At 39.5% G+C, this 17606-nt stretch overlaps 1 protein-coding gene across 5 annotated transcripts in view; it reads left to right on the top strand.

The window, feature by feature from the left end:
• Positions 1-17606, top strand: part of IGF1 (insulin like growth factor 1) — a 77842-nt gene that overhangs the window by 12328 nt on the left and 47908 nt on the right. The gene's annotated exons all lie outside the window — the stretch shown is intronic.

Below are 17606 nucleotides of genomic sequence, written 5' to 3'. Positions count from 1 at the left end.
TAAAGCCACTTAAAGAAGCACTTGGCAAGCTCTGGCTTTTCATTCTTGGCATAGCTGCCCCTCTTACTTTTTCACTGAACCTTAAATACCAAGAAAAACCCTTCACTTACTTTATATCTGGCATATTGCTTTATGCAGTTGGCCAGAACTTTTGCATGTGGCCCTCTGCATTTGTCCTAAGGTAATTAATGGCTTTGCAATATTTGATCAGCAGCGGTACGGATACAAAGAGAAATTGCGCAACCAGTAGAGACCACACAGTCTTTTAAATTAAAACCTTTTGCATTTAATGCTCAGGCATACTACAGGATAATGGTTTCCATGCCAAAAAAAAAGGGGGGGGCATGGGGACGCCCCTGGGAAGACATGCAAAAAACTGATTATTGATTAAGCATACATCTCTCTAATATCTCCCTCTTAAAACTACCTGATTGTTCAAAGGAAGTAAAATTAAAGACTGCTACAAGCTTGGAAAGCCTTGAAAAATAGTCAAACATCAAGAATGAAATTCAGAGAGGGGTGCCTGGGTGGCTTAATCAGTTGAGTGTCTGACTTTGGCTCAGGTCATGATCTTGTAGTTCATGAGTTCCAGCCCCACATCAGTCTCTGTGCTGACAGCTCAGAGCCTGGAGCTTGCCTTGGATTTTCTCTCTCTCTCTCTCTCTCTCTCTCTCTCTCTCTCTCTCTCCTCTCTCTCAAGAATGAATAAATATTTAAAAAAGAGATTTAAACTCAGAGAGAAGTGATGTGTCCAAGGTCACACTGTTAATTAGTGACAGAAATAGAAAAAGATACTGTTGATTCTGTTTTCTGATTCTAATGCAGTGTTTGGCCTTTAGAAACAATGAACCATGCCTATATCAAAATTACCTGGTAAATTAAAATGGCCAGGAGGGGCCTCCAATCAAGCTCACCCAAATGAACGTAGATCTTTGTGGCTCTCATTCCAACAAACTCACCTGAAAGTTAACACTTTTGTTCCCTTGCTGTAGAAATTTTCACAAACTAAAATAATTCCCTGCCTGTTTCTTATACATTACACAAAACCTGCAGATGCTTTGGGCATTCCACTCCACTTAAGGTCATAATTTAGACTATTATTGTATATTATATTATTCTGACTCTTTGGTCACTCTCTCCAATGTCAACTTGGGTAGAACTGCCTTGGAATGACTTAGCAAAGCTGTGCTCCTGGAAAATCTGAAACAGTCTGACGAGTTGTTGGATCAGCTTTTTTTTCTGGAGATTTCTCTGACGGCCCTAGGCCAAAAGAAATTTACACCTGATTTTTTTGCAGACTTCCAAGCAAATACTCTATGAATCTCTTCAGACTTTCTTCTTTCATCTGTGGTCTTTATGAGGTACTAAAAAGGCTGTTGAAGGGGTCTTTTTAAACTTTGAAATTTTGTTAGTCATAGACTCAATACTGTGAATATTGCTGGGAAGATGGTACTACCTCTGTGCCATTTACCCTGGTGAAATGGTCTTTCATCAGAAGCAAGTGATTAAGAAAGTCCACACTGAGCCAACCCACAAGCAGCCAACTCCTGATAATCTATGAAACTGGGGAAAGGAGCACCAAGAGTTAGAATTCTGGATTAAACTGATTTGAGGACACTGTAGATTTTGGCCTCCTTTCTCGCTGCCCCCTGCCCCAGCTCCTTTGTGAGACCAAGTGGACTGTTTTTAAATCCTACTTCATTCTCATACTCCCCACTTGCCTCCGTGAGCAGTGCCATTGGCAAGAGAATTTCTCAACCTAAGCACTATTGACATTTTGAGCCAGATATTTTTTTTGTTGTTGTTGGAGGAGGAGGGCTGTTCTGTGCATTGTGAATGTTTAGCACCACACATGGCTCCTACCTTCTGGATGCCAGTGTCCTTCCTCCCAGTCGTGACAATCAAAATATCTCCAGACATTGCCAGATGTCTCCGGCGGCGGGCCGGGGGTGAGGGGTAGTGTGGAATCACCCCTAGTTGAGCACTACTGGACTAGAGGTTTCCAGAAGAGAAGCAGTTCGAGAGATGAGAAAGCCATTAGTGAAACTAACATAGAAAGTAATCGTCAGTCACTGGTTAATCAGAAGTCTATGTTCCATTACCCAGAGTAACAATGAGAAGACTCATTGTGGTTTCAAAAGTCTTTCCCTGAAAATAAAAAGCTCTTCCTATAGACTATCTAGAAGGTATTTGTAGGTGCTCCTTCTTGTCTTATAGCTGTGGAATTCATTTATTTTAGTAACGCAGCAAAGGAAGGCAGAAATGGTGTAAAGCAAAACTTTGTGCTTCGAAGTATGATTATGACCACCTGGAGCAAAAGATAACTAGATAAGCTAGTTATCTTTGACCTCAATATTTATGGCCATTCCCTTCTTAGTCATATAACAAATAAGCTGTCAATGTCCCACAGTTGAACAGGCCTGGTTCAGATATGGTGGCCATGATTTTTCTCTTCCCTTCTTGTGTCTTTCCTATCTGAATATCATCAGAGGCATTTTATTGCCAAGAAACAGCCCCAGCAGAAAACAGAAAGAGAAAACACTGGAAATCAGAAGTTCCACATTTGGGCCTCACCCAGCTCCCCTACTTAACAGCATTTCTCCCCTTTGGAGCAGTTAGTTAATATCCTTGTGTCTTACATTCCTCATTAGTAAAGTGGGAATTAAAATATTATACCTCAGAGTTCTTTTGAGGCTCAACTATAGAAGGGTTTGGAAAACCTAAGGGGTCATCCAAACATGTTGCTATAATTGATTGAATTAAATGCTTTGCCTTGTCCCTCTAATCACCACCACAAATTAGTTTAGTGGTTCAACTTCAATTATTAATGACATTGACCCATTAGTTCAATTGTTCTGCAATAATTATAATCTAGACAAGTTAATTTGGCAGTGTATCACCTCAACCTTATTAATTAAAAAGAAAAGTATGTTGGTATCTTCTGTTCACTTCTATATCACTTTACATTTAGACCACCCAAGAGTTAATTAATGTATTTTCAGAATGCTCACCCAGTGTTACTGTTATGTCCTCATTGCAGGGAACAGGAAAGAGACAGAGCCTATCACTTTACCACACTAAGCTTGCTTAAAAAGTCTGTCTCCACAAGGTGGTTTTGTAGGCACTGAGGTATCACATGTAGGCAAGAGATTTCCATTCTCCCAAGTCAGCTATTGGTTAATTCTGCTTAGCCTCAAAATGCGGTGTTCAGCAGAGGGAATGTACTCGCTAATCAGAAAAGTATCTTTGCACTCTCAGGTTGCCCATTGTAACAGCTTCCTTATCATAGCCTGACTTAGGGGAATTGAATTTTTTTGTTCGAGCATGGCTTTGATGAAATCAGAATTGTGAGTTTTATCACCATGCAGTCCAGTGACCAACTGGCACGTGTTTCTTCTATCCCAGAGGCTTCAAATCCAACAGCTCTCAGATACATAATATTTGACTTAGCAAAGACACTTTTGAACCTCACAATCAAGTACTGGTTACCACTGCTGTGAATTTTCGTTCTATTTTGAGCTCTTTTAGAAAAACAAAGTTTTACTTTTTTTCCTGTCCTCCACACCATCCAATATTGGGCACTTAAAACTCCTTGCTTGACTTGATGTTAACAAAGTCATTCCAACAACTATTTCCCTCTACCAGTCCCCAGAATATACCCCCATCTGCTGCTGCCACCATTAAGGATCTGAGATTTAAGATATAGAATTAAAACTCTATTTGAGGTATCATCTCTTAGGACCCATTCACTATTGCCCCAGTAAAAATTTCTCCTTGCTCAACAGTAGGCTAATTCTAGTCAACAGAGAGTTTTCGAGGTCTACAATAGGAGCCTTCACAAAAAGATTCTACCTGTGGAAATGGCTTTGAAAACAGACCTCTATTTAGTTCCTCTCTATTTCATCTGAGGTATCCATACTAAAAGGAGCGATGGTAGCCATGGGCAGGCAGGTAACAAAAGGTAAATCCCTGGCAAATAAGCCCCCAAGGTGGGTAAAACAGCTGGAGTACCAGCCCTCAGAGAACTCTACAAGCAGTTTTTATTTGCCAAAGTATAATTGAAGAATCAGAGAGCTAGAAAGAACTGTAGAGAGCAATCTGGTCCAGTGCACTCACTTCCCAGATGAAATGAGGTCCAGAAGAAAACAATGTGCATCAGGTCACAAAGTACACTGGTGGGAAGGCTGGGACTGCAATTCAGTCACCTTGCTCAGTCTAGGGGTTTTTTTACACAGGAAGATGCTTTGAACTTAACCTTGAGAAACCCACATGAAGGTAGCATTAACAACTCAGAACTGCTATGTCATTCTTCTGTTGTAATGCATTAGAATAGTATTTGAAAATCTGAGCCCTTAACCAACAAGAAAACATTTTTTCCAACTATTACCACCCTTTGGATAACATCATCAAGTCTCTTTATCTCAAATCTGATCAACCTGACTACAGGACTATGGATCTTCATAGACCCTAGTAGTTTGATGAATTGGAGGCCTAAAAGAAAAAAAGTGACGAGCTCATTTCTTTTTAGAGATACTTTTAATTTAAAGTCATGTCAGTTGGTTGCCTAGTTTATGCATTTGTATTGCATGTTAACTCAGAAGCTACCCAAAACAAAAGGCACTGTCAATACATTATTTCTGTCTCCACATTCCTGACTTGCTAGTCTTCCATGAAGGTCTTCCATGAAGAAGCTTAAATTTTCCTACGTATTTTGAGTTTTATGTTTCTTTCCATTAAAGTTTCCAGCCGTTCATAGACATATTTAGTTTGGCAGAAGGTCGTGGTGACTCATGGAATGAAGAAATTTGAAAGCAAAGCTACTGAAAATGGATCTAATTTCTTTTTGGGGTAATTTGGGAGCGAGCGATTGATAATTTGTCTAATTTTTCCTGGTTTCATCAGCTGCCATACTGCCAAATATTTGTTCCATATGGATGCTTTGTTATTACTGAAACATATAACAAATTTCAGCTGCAACTATATCTAATATGGTCAAAGGGCAAGACTATTGTTGGCTCATTTTCTCATTGTTTTTGGCTGGACACCCTCAATCAATGGTTATTGAGTGAAAAAACAGGATCATATTGAAACCATTTTCAGCATGTTCCTTCCTATGGATCTAACCGTTTCACTGTGAGTTTGTCAAGCACGGCAAATGTTCCTTATTAAAGGGATGATTATGTTTTCGGCATAGACGTGACTGCCAGTTAATTGCATTCACCTTATAATTCCACTCTCTCAATTTGGTATAGAGATAGTTTTTGGCTTTCCAAAGATTCCTTCTTTTCTGCTGATTCTTGCCTCCCACTATGGAATAGATATTTGGGGACAGATTCTGAGGAGATCAATGACATACTCACACAATAAGCATCACTTCAGACTTACCTTAAGATAGTCTGTGAGCCCTGAGTCATTTGAATCTTAAGACTTATAAAAGGTATTAGTGCCACAAATCCGGCTGGCATTCTGTAGATTACTAGTGCTTTGCATGCAATTGTGGAAATCTCCCTTACCAGAGAAGCCAGACAAGGGTTCAGTAACAATGCACGGAAACACTGGCCTGCATAAGCTAAAGACATGGAAGGACTTCTGGCTGATTCTGAAGTAGGCATTGATCACTTACTGTCTTAAAGTCATTCAGCAGGTAACTGATTTCTTTCAATATATATGATTTCAAATCCCACCCCACAAAAAAACACAAAAGCAATAATAAAAAACAGAGAACTCTATCTCTTAGAAGAAACCAGATGTTATTGAAGACCATGGAAAGTGATTTGTGGCAAGTAGTCTCTTGTTTACGATAGGAAAATTTGGTTTGACTAACAAATGTTCTAAGGGGCACACATGTCACATAGTAAAAATATAGCTTAGCGTATGAAGACAGATACAGAACCTTGCTACTTACTCAACGCAACCTGATAGCTTGTTTGAAGTGCAGAATCAGGGGCCCTACTCCAGACTAATTAAAACAAAATCTGCACTTGTAACCAGATACCCAGGAGATTTGCATGCACGTTAGGATTCAAAGGGCCCTGGTCTAGGGAATCACAGGAAATAACAGGTACATGTTGATTAGTGACTTATCTCTGAAGAAAGAGAACACCAACTAGTCAGGGCCGAACTTCCACTGAAGTTTTGAAAAATGTTGTTGGGGCCAAACATGCTTGTGATCATTAACAATGTATATACTGATTGAACAGTATTAAGTCCCTGATTCCTTAGGTCAATGGAGCCTTTCCTCAGGGGAAGTATAGAACTGCTCCAAGGATAACCCCAAGGCCTGACCTTCTGTGAACTGGAAATTGGAACTCCTAATTGCTGTGGCTGCAATTTCCAAACCCATCACTGGGGCCAGGAACTGAGATCCAGTCCTTAAGATCTTGCCAGCTTCTTTTTCAATAGTTACATTTTATAAGAACAGCCAAGCAAGAGTCCTTAAAAAAAATATTTCTAATTGCATTGAGTGGACAAATGTGTGTTTTACTCATATCAAATTGCTTCCTTTGTCATGCTCAGCCAGGTTCTAATATTATTTCTTATGACTCTGGGTTGATCAGATCCATTAGATTTGTTATCAAGATTTAAAAGAAATGGTTTTGAGCTAAGAAAAGTGGCTTTCTATCTCCTATTGGAAGATGAAGGGTAAACTTTAAAACTGCTTTTCAAAGAGGCAGTTGGCTCCCCAGTTGAAAGCCTTCACTAGATCCATTCTGGAACTCGGCAAGCTCCCCAGCCTGAACTTTAATGAAGGTCTAGATATCTAAAGGACATGTTTCTTCAGAAAGATCTTATCCCACAGCAGGGCAGGTAAAAGTGATAGAAGACCAGTTTATAACTTATTTTCCTTGAATGACACTAGAAAAATGGGGGAGAGCTTTGAATTAGGGAGTTAGGGAATCTTGGATTTACTCATAGGTTTATCACTAAATAACTTGGTAAATTTGGTGAATAGTCCCATGAGTCTCAAAACCTGTTTCTATTGGAACAATACTATTAAGATGAACCATGACATTCCACTACTGAAATGGGATCACTGTGATCTCTTTTCACAGTTTTCTGGGGGGGAGCCGGGGGGGGGGGGAGGAGGGAATAAGTCATAGACATAGTTTTCACATTTTTTTTTCATATTCGTTTTCCTTAAACTTTAAATAACTGTCACCTCTTGATTGCGTTCAATTCTAGGATTGGTGGTATTGGACTTAGCTAACAATTATATATTTTATTTGTTCAGACTTAATCCACAGCATTTTAATGCAATAACCCTTACTCCTTAGCACTATACCCATTGAAAGAATGTTGATAAGATACTAAGACCTTTTCCAAAACTAATATTTACTATTGTTTCATGGAAATCTCTAAAATCCTTTAAGAAATCCAACTGGATATAAAGCTATTATTGTTTCTTTATTAGCATTCTTCTTTCATTACTTTTATTCAGAGCTTCAGTAAAATGTATAGAAGTAAAATTATGTACTAACCAATTTAATTATAGCATTGACTAAGTATCTGCTCTGTGTTAAGCAATACCCAAGGGAGGATGAAACTATGCCTTGAAAGAGGTTTCACACTGGTGCATGAGGACCCATTAAATATCAATCTTAAACCCCAAGCTTGGGTCAGATAGAAATATCTCTCCCCTGTCTTATTCCAGTCTACACCATCCATTGAGTGTCTTCTGGTTAGCAAAACACTAATGATTGAAAGGAATGTAAAGCATACCTACTACCCTCATGGAGTTACTTTAGAGCAGATGTCACAAATGGTGCCCTATTCCAATCCCACCTGAATCTAGCTCAAAACTGTTTTGTTTTCTCCAGCCAATATACTTTCTAAGTTTTGGAATTATAAACACCAAGAGATTTAAAATAAAAACAAAGATTAAAAGCTCCTCTTGAAAAGTTAGGTGATCTAGCATTGCTGGCCAGCATTCCTGAGTAGCAGCTATTGGCTAGAGCTTTTTAGGTGGGATATGTATCCCTCCAGCTCACCACAGGGCCTTACAAGCTTGCTTTATTCATTTATATACCAACCTGGCCTTAGCATACATGGACAAATGCCTTTCCTACCCCAGATATGCAAGATTTCTTAACACAACTTTCTTTTTTATTCAACACAACATTCACTTATTGCCTTTGTACCATCACCCATGCATTAGGCCAGCCACTGCTGATTCATATTAATAAGGCACAAAATTTTTATTTAAGGCACTTCATAGTTCTTCTCAAACATAGAAAAGGTATAGTTCAGGTAAAATTTAAAAGACAATCAAGTCCTCCTGGTGAAGGGAGAACCCAAATATGAAAAATTCAACATTCAATAATTTAGAGATCATCAAAGGGATATTTCTTCAAGAGTAAGTGGAGTTTTTGGCCAGTGACCTTGTAAAGCAGGAAAGACCAGGTTCCCAGCCAATGCAATGGATGAGTTACGCAATCACTCAGTGTTTAGGACAATGGAGACCATCAGACCCAACTCTTCAGACAAAGTGAGTTGTAGCATTGTAGTTTGTTTTGCACCAAGATCCAGAACAGCTGTTACCAATTCACTGGAAGATTACACATGTGTCCTTCCTTCCATTCCCATCACTATTTAGGTCCTCCTCATCACTCACCAAAACTATTGCAACAGCCTCCTCAATGATCATTCTGTGTCCAATATTGCTTGACACCAGCCATCCCACCCATGAAATTAATCTTTCTAAAGCACAGTTCTAATCACTTTATCCCTTTTCTAAACAACTTCAGTGACCATCCATGGCTAAGTAAATTGAATCCAAACTCCCCAACTTGACAGTAAGGCATTTTATATAAGACCTCTACCTAACTTTTCAACTGTATTTCCTAACATTTCCCTACAGCATAGCTCACAAACTGGCAGTCTGTAAATTGTATCCAACCTTCAGGAGTATTTTGTTTGGCAAATGCAGTGTTTTTACAAAACTTTGAATTATCTGTCAATATAAATAACTCTGACTTCTACATTGGCACCAAAGTCTTCACCATTCTCTATTGCATTACTGTGGCCCACTCACTCCTTTACATGATTTTCTTGGCTTTTGTAGGCATTTGAGTTTACAAATGCTCCCTACATATTCCAACATCTAACCTAGATGATTTCCTACTACATATATTATTTTCCTCCGTTTTTTCACGTGTCACCTCCTCTGAAAAATCTTCTACTAGATGTCAACTCTCTTCCCTTTGAATAGCAATAATATTACTCTTACAACTCTTATCATCTATTCTATATTGTGTTTTTTGGTGAGTGTTTGTGCTTTATACCATCTGGTTGGCTGTAAGTTCCTTGAAGGTGAGAGCTGTTTTATTAATCTGCTGTAAAATCCCACATACTCCCTTGTATACAACATAGTCAATGTCTGCATGGAATTAATTAAGCTATCCATTTTTCTTTGGCCTTCCAGGCCTATATTAGTTGTGTGTGCCCATAAGAAGGTAGTAACTCATTTGAAATGCAGACATGGCTGAGTCGGAAGGCCTCCATGGACTTTTAAGCATTTTCAAGTAGGGAGTGAGAAATGCTGTATCTAAAGGAAACTACTGAGGGAATTTAGGTAAACAGAACATGATCCTTTTTGTTGGAAGCTGGCTGTGATCTTCAGATTAAATCCTTATTGCATGTCTCACAAGGAGTGTCAGCAAACCCTTTAGTAAGCTCAACTTTGTCAGAATTACAGGAGTCAGTCTATTCCTGGGGGCCCAGCTGAAACAGTGAGCTGAGCCAGCGCCAGGTAGAGCACAAATACCCCAGAAAAAAATGAAACAGAAAGAACTCTGCACACTGCATTCAAAAGTGTCCATTTCCAGAGTTACTGAGTGCCCAGAAATGCACTCTCATTCCTGTTTGCCCTGGGAGAAGGGCCATCAAGTTGCAAGCTTATGGAGTCAGAATTCAGTGGTTCCAGAAATGGATCCAACTTCATGGATTTTGAATCAGAATGATCGGTTGTAAAATATGAACTAAAAAGAAGAAAGTCACTCTTCTAAAGTGTAATTCAATTCAGCAATGTTTTATGGACAAATATGCACCCAGGATAGTGCTAGAAATCAAGAGAAAGCTAAAACAAGAAAGCAAGTAGGGACAACTAACCATATTCTCAAGGTATGACATAAAAGCCTGCCTCAAGTTACCTTCAATCTGGTTGAGAATGTAACCCTTACCCATGTGTAGGAATTATCATCAAAGTAAACTGACAGCATTAAAATAAATAATAAAATATAAAAATGGCATTCTTTTTTTTATTCCTGCTAGACATGGCAGATGTCAAACATGTTTACTAAATTTCCAAATGAACACTGAGAATTTTCATTCTCCTCTCTCTACATTCAGTTTTGTAAAGCTTTCCATGGTTGTTTAAAAGGAAGGTGGACTTTGTCACTTTCATGTACCTTCTGTCTGCCTGGATCCTTAACTAGGTAGAGGTATGGATGTGCTCTGTTGCTTGAAAGAAGCAAGAAATACTGGGTGAACAAGCTGCTTTGACTTTGAGCTGATGGAAAGTTCATGAAAAACTCCCTCCCTTTGTGAAGTTGCCAGACCAATCTTTCCAACTCAAGTTCAGTGATGTATCCAAATCTTACCTGGAGTCAGAGGCTCTCCTCCCATCTGATTTTCTGTATCTCCCAGTCCAAACAGGATCTGACACAGAGAACATGGGCATCATTGGCTCCTTTTCTTTCACCACAAGTATTCCTCAAAACAGATATTTTCCCAAATTAAACAGAAATTCAACTGTGAGTGTCCAGGTATATTTGAATAATATGTATGTATGTATGTACGTATGTATACCAAAGGGTCAACGTTAGGTGTCAAAAGAGGCTCTGATTATAAAATAAGGAGACTTGAACACCTGAGGAGACTTGGCTTTGCTAGTTATAAGTTGGGTGCCTTTAGGTAATTATCTTGTTTCTAAAAGGGGTACAGTCAGCCCTGTTCTGACTCCAGAAAGGGGTTTTTGTGAGTTTCAGGTGAGATAATACCCATGGAGGCATCACAAAGTTTTCAGGGAATCAAGGCCAGCTACAGGTTTCTAGAGATAAACTGAATGAGGTGTTGTTTGAATTGATGGACTGCTAGGTCAGAGTACATTCTAAGTTACAATTGGGTTAGCCAAGATGACATTCAGTCATCTTCCTCCAGAGGTTGAGGACAGCCATCTCTTTTTGGGTCGCGTGCGTTTTTTTGTTGGCATTACAAGGGCAAAGTAGGAGTAGCTATATTATTGGTCAGTGCTTCCCATATTCCACTATCCCATGAGTAGGGATAAGAGGTTAATTAAATATATCTCTCGGGCAACAGAAATGATCAAGGCTGTCCCTGGAACACAGTTGTTTGAAAAAGTAGGCTTTTGTTTCAGGGAAAATCTCCCACAGAGAAACATGGAACACCAAAGAGAACTATAAATAGGACTATCATTTATGTCAATTATAAATAGATTTGTTCCCTTTTGATTAGAAGATTAGTTCTAGCTGAAAGTCTGTAGTTGAACAGAAATGAGGGAAAAACTGACAAAATATTATTACATGCTAACAATTAGATTTGATACCTTTTCCTCCCTGAGGTATTTTCTCTGATTTTCCCTAAATGAAGACACTTGTGTTTAGAATCCAGATTTTAGTCTTTGAAGTACATTTATTCATATTTCATCACCTCCTCAGTATCTCTCCTTACCTTCTAGATTAGAATACACACACATACACACACACACACATGCACACTGCTTTTTAAATTGAAAAAAAAAATGGAATAAATTGAATATCTGTGTTAGAAATTCAAAAGAGGTAAAACTCTCCTCAGAGCTCCTAAGATGGTCTTCATGCCCTATTACAAATATTTGCCTTTTCATGAAGCAAATTCTGTACCAAATTGTGGATCCTTAGCAAACAAATATTAGCACAATGACCTAAGGGACCAGAGTAAAAGAGCTATAGAGGAAGGGCCATATCCCATAGGCTCTTGCTACTAAGCACTTGTCAGACATGCAGCCATTTTTCTTTCATTCTAGAGGGAGCAATATCCAGAGGGATCCCAACTCTTTAGATCTGGTTAGCCAACTCCTTCTCCTTTGCTCATGTTCATGACTCATCTCTTCCCAGGGCCAGGGAGAAAAGTGGCAGCTTCCCATCCAAGCCGTCTGCTAGGTTCATCCTGGGACGAGGATTTGCGGAGGGAGCAGCAGGGTGCTGCCGTACCAGGCATGATGGAATACAATGGAATGTATGTCTCCTGCCCACTGGGATGAGGGAATGAAAAATCTTACCTGAGTCTAACCTACCTTGCTTCATGGAGACTCTTGATCTCAGATGCCCCAGACTCAGCATTAAGAAAGAGGCTATAGGTGGGGTAATTGGGAGGAGAGGGCAGATGCAGTGAGCAGGGGCCTTTCTGGGAAATTTGTCCCCACTTTAAATGCCCTATTCTGGTTTCACTGTAGGATATTTTAAAATGAACTTAGCTTGTCAACTGGAAATTCACTGCCTGACCCAAGATTCAAGGGAGATTTCTGGAAAAACACTAATCAGGGATTTGGAAGGGCTGGGCCCCAACACATAAAGAAATATATTGAATATTTTTAAAGATATAAAATTCTTAGAACTGTTGGACAGGTTTCTGCGTGTGACCTCTCTCTTCCAAGTGGCATTGCTCAACAGCCCAGCTCTCATCAGAAGGCTGACATCATGCTGTTGTGCAACTCACAGCCATTGCAATGTCACTTTACTAACTGCATTTGCTGTGCATTCAACTACTGAGAAGTCGAGCTGCTTTAGGTTTTGAGTCAGAAGTTCTGAGCAGGATCATTGCCGTGAAACCTGAGCCCGTGGTTCTTTTAAAAAGTCAAAATACATTTGGATCTTGCAAATGGAGAATGTCAGAGCCAATATTTTCTTCTTTAATCAAAACTCGGGAATGGCACAGTGGGTGGCTCAGGCCATGTCCTCCCTTTTTTTCATTCCCTTCCCCCACACTCTCAGCCAAGAATCTTCAGGCATGAGAGAGATGAATGGAAAGAAGCTGTAGGTCTTGCATGTTCAGTCCTGAACTTCTCTGCTGAGCACTGCATTATGGAGGGCTCTGACACAGTAGGATGTGGAAACATGAAACTGGGTTTATCCATTTGTTCCCAGACTGATAGGTCAACAGAAAATAGGAAAGGCTTCTTTCCACTTGGCCTTGCATTACCAATCAAGTATTTGGGATTCCACCTCCCAAATTTTTGGAAGCTCCCTTTCTGAAAGGGACCTCTCAGTCCAACAGCCTGACTCTACCTCCAGTGCTGGCCACTGACTCTGTTGACTCTTTGATGGGGAAATCTTCTATCCTCATCCCCTTGGATCATTCCTATAGCTCAATCTATGAAATAGTTTTCAAAAATGAGGAGATGAGACCCTTCTCCATTCTTAAATACGCTGGTTGGTCCAGAATATTCTTGGGAGCTTCATGAAGAGTTCTGAGTCTTGTCTTATTCACAAAAGTAGCAATGGCCTTCAGACTGAGTTAAGTGAAACATTACTATGTTCAAGTGACTAGCTTTATCTTGTTCCCTCCGTGTTGCTGTCTTCTTTCAGGGAAATCTAGGAACAACAGAGTTGAATCTGTTCTTCCCCCTGGTACATGCACTCCCCTCTAGGGAAAACCCTGACATTCCGAAGACCTCATGAATCACTCCAGAATGTCAGTAGTAGCCTTGGTTAATGGGAAGTTTCAGAAAGGGAGCTTCCAAAAATTTTCCACAATGCCTGTGAAGTGAAATAAGTATATTCACGTTTGTTTAGAAGTCACGTCTGGTGCTTAAGATAGGCTTTGAATAGATAGGATTTTGAAAGATGGAGAAATTCTGAGCAGAGAAAACAACTTAATGGAAAAGCATATAAATGCCAAAATATAGGGCATCTTTGCTGGTGCATAAGCTATCCAGCCAGTTGTTGGGGTAGTATGCTCATGGAGAGTAGTGCAAAATAAGCCCAAAAGAGATAGGCTGGAGAAACATTTGTATTGAAGAATAATAATAACTAGCACTTTCCCAGCACTTATTATATGCATGGTACTGTTTAAAGCACTGATACAAAAAGCTATAAAGTATGTACTATCAGTATCCTCACTTTAACGTGAGGCACAGAGAAAGATATAATGTGTATAAAGGCACATAGCTTCTAAGTGGGACAAAACCATGGTTTTAATTCAGGCAGCTGACCGCAGCACCCATTGTACCTGGTAGACTTTCAGCATACTGCTCATAGCATGACTTTATTCTTTGCTTTTTCTTCCATCCCCTCTTCCGTAGCTATGAAAATACTGGCTAGCCTCTAAGGGCAAGTTCATATATTCCTTCTTTAATGAGACCTCTTCCACTCTATCAGTAAGAATTTGTCTTTCCCTACTTGAGGTTCCCCTTTATTTGTATCTACAGTAATTTTTATCATCTTACTTATATTACAGTTAAGTATGTGCTCATTTACAAACTCCTTCAGGCCAGAATTGTCATCATATTCCCCTTTATATCCTTAGACCCTGAGATAGTACTTTACATGTGGAAAGTGCTCAATTAACATAGCCTGAAATGAATATCACAGTCCACTGGATGAAGCGTGGAGATATGTCCCCTAATCCCACATACCTCGTTAAGATCATCTTTCCAAATTCAAAACAACAACAACAACAACAACAACAACAACAGCAAAACTAAGAAATCATGAGCCCTACAGAGAACTCTTCCACTCCTGAAATCCTACAGCCCATCAAAAACCATTTGGAAAAGCACAATGTGGACAATCCCAGGCCACAAACCAAAAATACCATTCCAGGGTTGGCCCTGCTTGGCTGCAAAAGAATGCTAATTCCAACAGTGCTTTTAAAGGCTAAAGCATGGCCACACGTGGATGAAGTATCTCACAAAAGGCTGTGGGGTTCCAGAATTTCTGAGAAGGTTCCCTTTATCCTAATAAAGTTCTCAGCTTCTCAACCCCCAAATCCCAACTCCCTGCGGGAGACTCAAAACACCCAATTTAATTAAAACCTCTCTTTTTCACATTGAAGTCACAAGTTTTCACACGGTGCGACGTGTTGCTAACCCAGCAATTTCCAGACTAGACTGCTCAGCAAGGCAGGTGCTGTTTTCCTTTTACGGCCCATATCCTCAAATTGCTTTGCTGCTTAGATATCACTGAGGGCCAGGTTGCTCGGGCAGATTCCAGTCCAAGCTCTCCCTCTTTCACCCAACTTTTTAACGGCATGGAAGATTTCTTTCTCCCATAGGTGAGGCTATCCGATAGGAAGAGAATGTCTTATCTTTTTTAAAAAGTATCCTTTTAATGTTTGTCATTCATTACCTCCAAGCTCAGGGAGTCAATAACAACAAGTAAGCACAGTGTGATGCCTTTGAAAGGATGTCAGACGAGCATGTGGAATTGCCTACAATTATCTAATTGTCAAGACCAACGCTACACAGATTGAGCGTTATAGATCGGCAAAGTTGAGTGCTGAAAGGTGATGGATAAGTGCACAGTTATTTGCTGAGCATCTATTATATGCCAGGCTCTGTGGCAGGTGTTGGGGATTTAGTGCTGAACCAAACTGACAGGGTTCTTGCCTTAAGCACTTAGAATTTAGCTAGAAAAGTATGGATGGCCAGTGCTAAAGGTAAACAAGGAGTGGTGAGGCCGTTATGACCTGCAGTTGTCTAGGAGGAGAACTATACAGTACATTCCCCAACCCTTCTTTTCTTCCCAACTGTTGGACTATGTTTAAATCTCCTATTTTCTTCTTAGCTTTTCTTCTTATTGTTGCTTTCTATAGCAGGCATTGTTGCACACCCACTGTTACAGGCACTGGTTTAGAATCCTTGTGTCAAGGAAGCCTCACTGTTAGCTTCAGTTTGGGCTCTGGATCTTTCATCTTCTTATCCCAGACAATCAAAGGAGCCAGCTTGTGTGACTAGTTTGCTTCCATCAGGAGTCAGACTCATTGTTCCCCCTCTGTTTTCCTGCAAATATTGGGATATTCCAGGTACACTGGAGTCTGGAGTCTCTTGTCCTGGGAAGGCCCACAGTTCCTGAGGCGTTAAGAAAAGGAAACCATAAAATGTCCATGGGCCTACGTATTGGTACCTTGGTCTCAAGCTTCTAGAAGTGCCAGCTTCCTGGAAATTTTTTACCCACTCTGTGTAAGCAAACAAAGTAGAAAATGATAAGAAACACTGGATATGTCTCAAATTATTTGTTCAGGAAATATTCAAGTGCTCTGTGCAAGGGAGAGCAATGGTCTCTGGTCCTTGATAAAATCTATGGAAGTCACAGGTTTTGATACAACTTCATTGATGAGTTTAATGCCAATCAAGGAGCCAAATTGTTTACCTAGAAGAATTCTAGGAATATACAAGACAGACCTAATGTGGAGAATCATTAATAAAATCATATCAAATTAGATATGAAACTGACTCACTTGATATGACATTAGAATGCATATTTTGACATTGCTATTTTTCTCACCAGTAGCCTTTCTGGTTTTCCAAAATCCTCTTCCTTGTTCTCCTCTGACACTATCACAGACTAACCTGCAATAACAAGATCATCTGAAACTTCATTCAAGGTTGAACCTCTGAGATTGTGTATCCCTATATCCCAAATCCCATAATTAATAGAAGTTTAGGAGAAATGATCCAAAACTCTTCTGAAAACCTACCCAAGGTGTTACTGGAGTCTTACTAGAATGACAGGAATGAATCAAAATTAGATGCCTAGATATAAGGATAAAATACTGATAAACAGCATGTAGATCTTGAGAAAATAAAATCAAAAATAGCAGAGAACTTGTTTAAGCGCACCAAAAGAATTCGAAAGAAGAGCCAGTGTGTCCTTTATCTGTATTTGCCAACACAAAGGAAAAATCATAATCTCTAAATGAGATGGTTGAAAACTCTGGCTTTTAAGCATAAGAGACTGTTAAAAACTGAGAACAAACTGAGGGTTGATGGGGGGTGGGAGGGAGGGCAGGGTGGGTGATGGGTATTGAGGAGGGCACCTTTTGGGATGAGCACTGGGTGTTGTATGGAAACCAATTTGACAATAAATTTCATATATTAAAAAATAAAAAAAATTAAAAAAAAAATAAAAAATAAATAAAAAATAAAAAATAAAGTACAAAAAAAAAAAAAAAAAAAAAAAGACATGTTCACCAAAAACCAGAAAGTAATCTCAATAAAAAGTACTCAGAATAAAAAAAAAAAAAAAAAAAAGAAAACTCTGGCTTTTAAATGGGGGGGGGGGGGGCAGTGAAAAGAGATTGAGAATTCCAGAAAAGCAGTATTTTATCAGGTCTAATTTAGTCCCAGAGCTATTGGGAGTCCATTTGTCTCCAAGTGAAGCATTGCCTGGTGTCTGTGTTTCTGTTCATGCAGAAAGCTGCTGGGGCCATCAGAGCAAGAGAGACTTCACAAAGAAAGTCAGAAAGCAGTGCCAAAAGGCAAACACGGTTCCTGTCACAGCCAAAATAGTTCACTTAGCTCTTTGTGTTGCTCTCTTACTTTGTAATGGAGCAATTTCTATGAGAGTTGTATAAAAATAAGGAGATTTTTAGCTTTAAGCAGCAAATGA

Source organism: Panthera onca, chromosome B4, assembly GCF_046562875.1.
Source record: "Panthera onca isolate mPanOnc1 chromosome B4, mPanOnc1 haplotype 2, whole genome shotgun sequence".
Taxonomy (NCBI): Eukaryota; Metazoa; Chordata; class Mammalia; order Carnivora; family Felidae; genus Panthera; species Panthera onca.
This window is presented reverse-complemented; position numbering and strand designations above follow the sequence as displayed.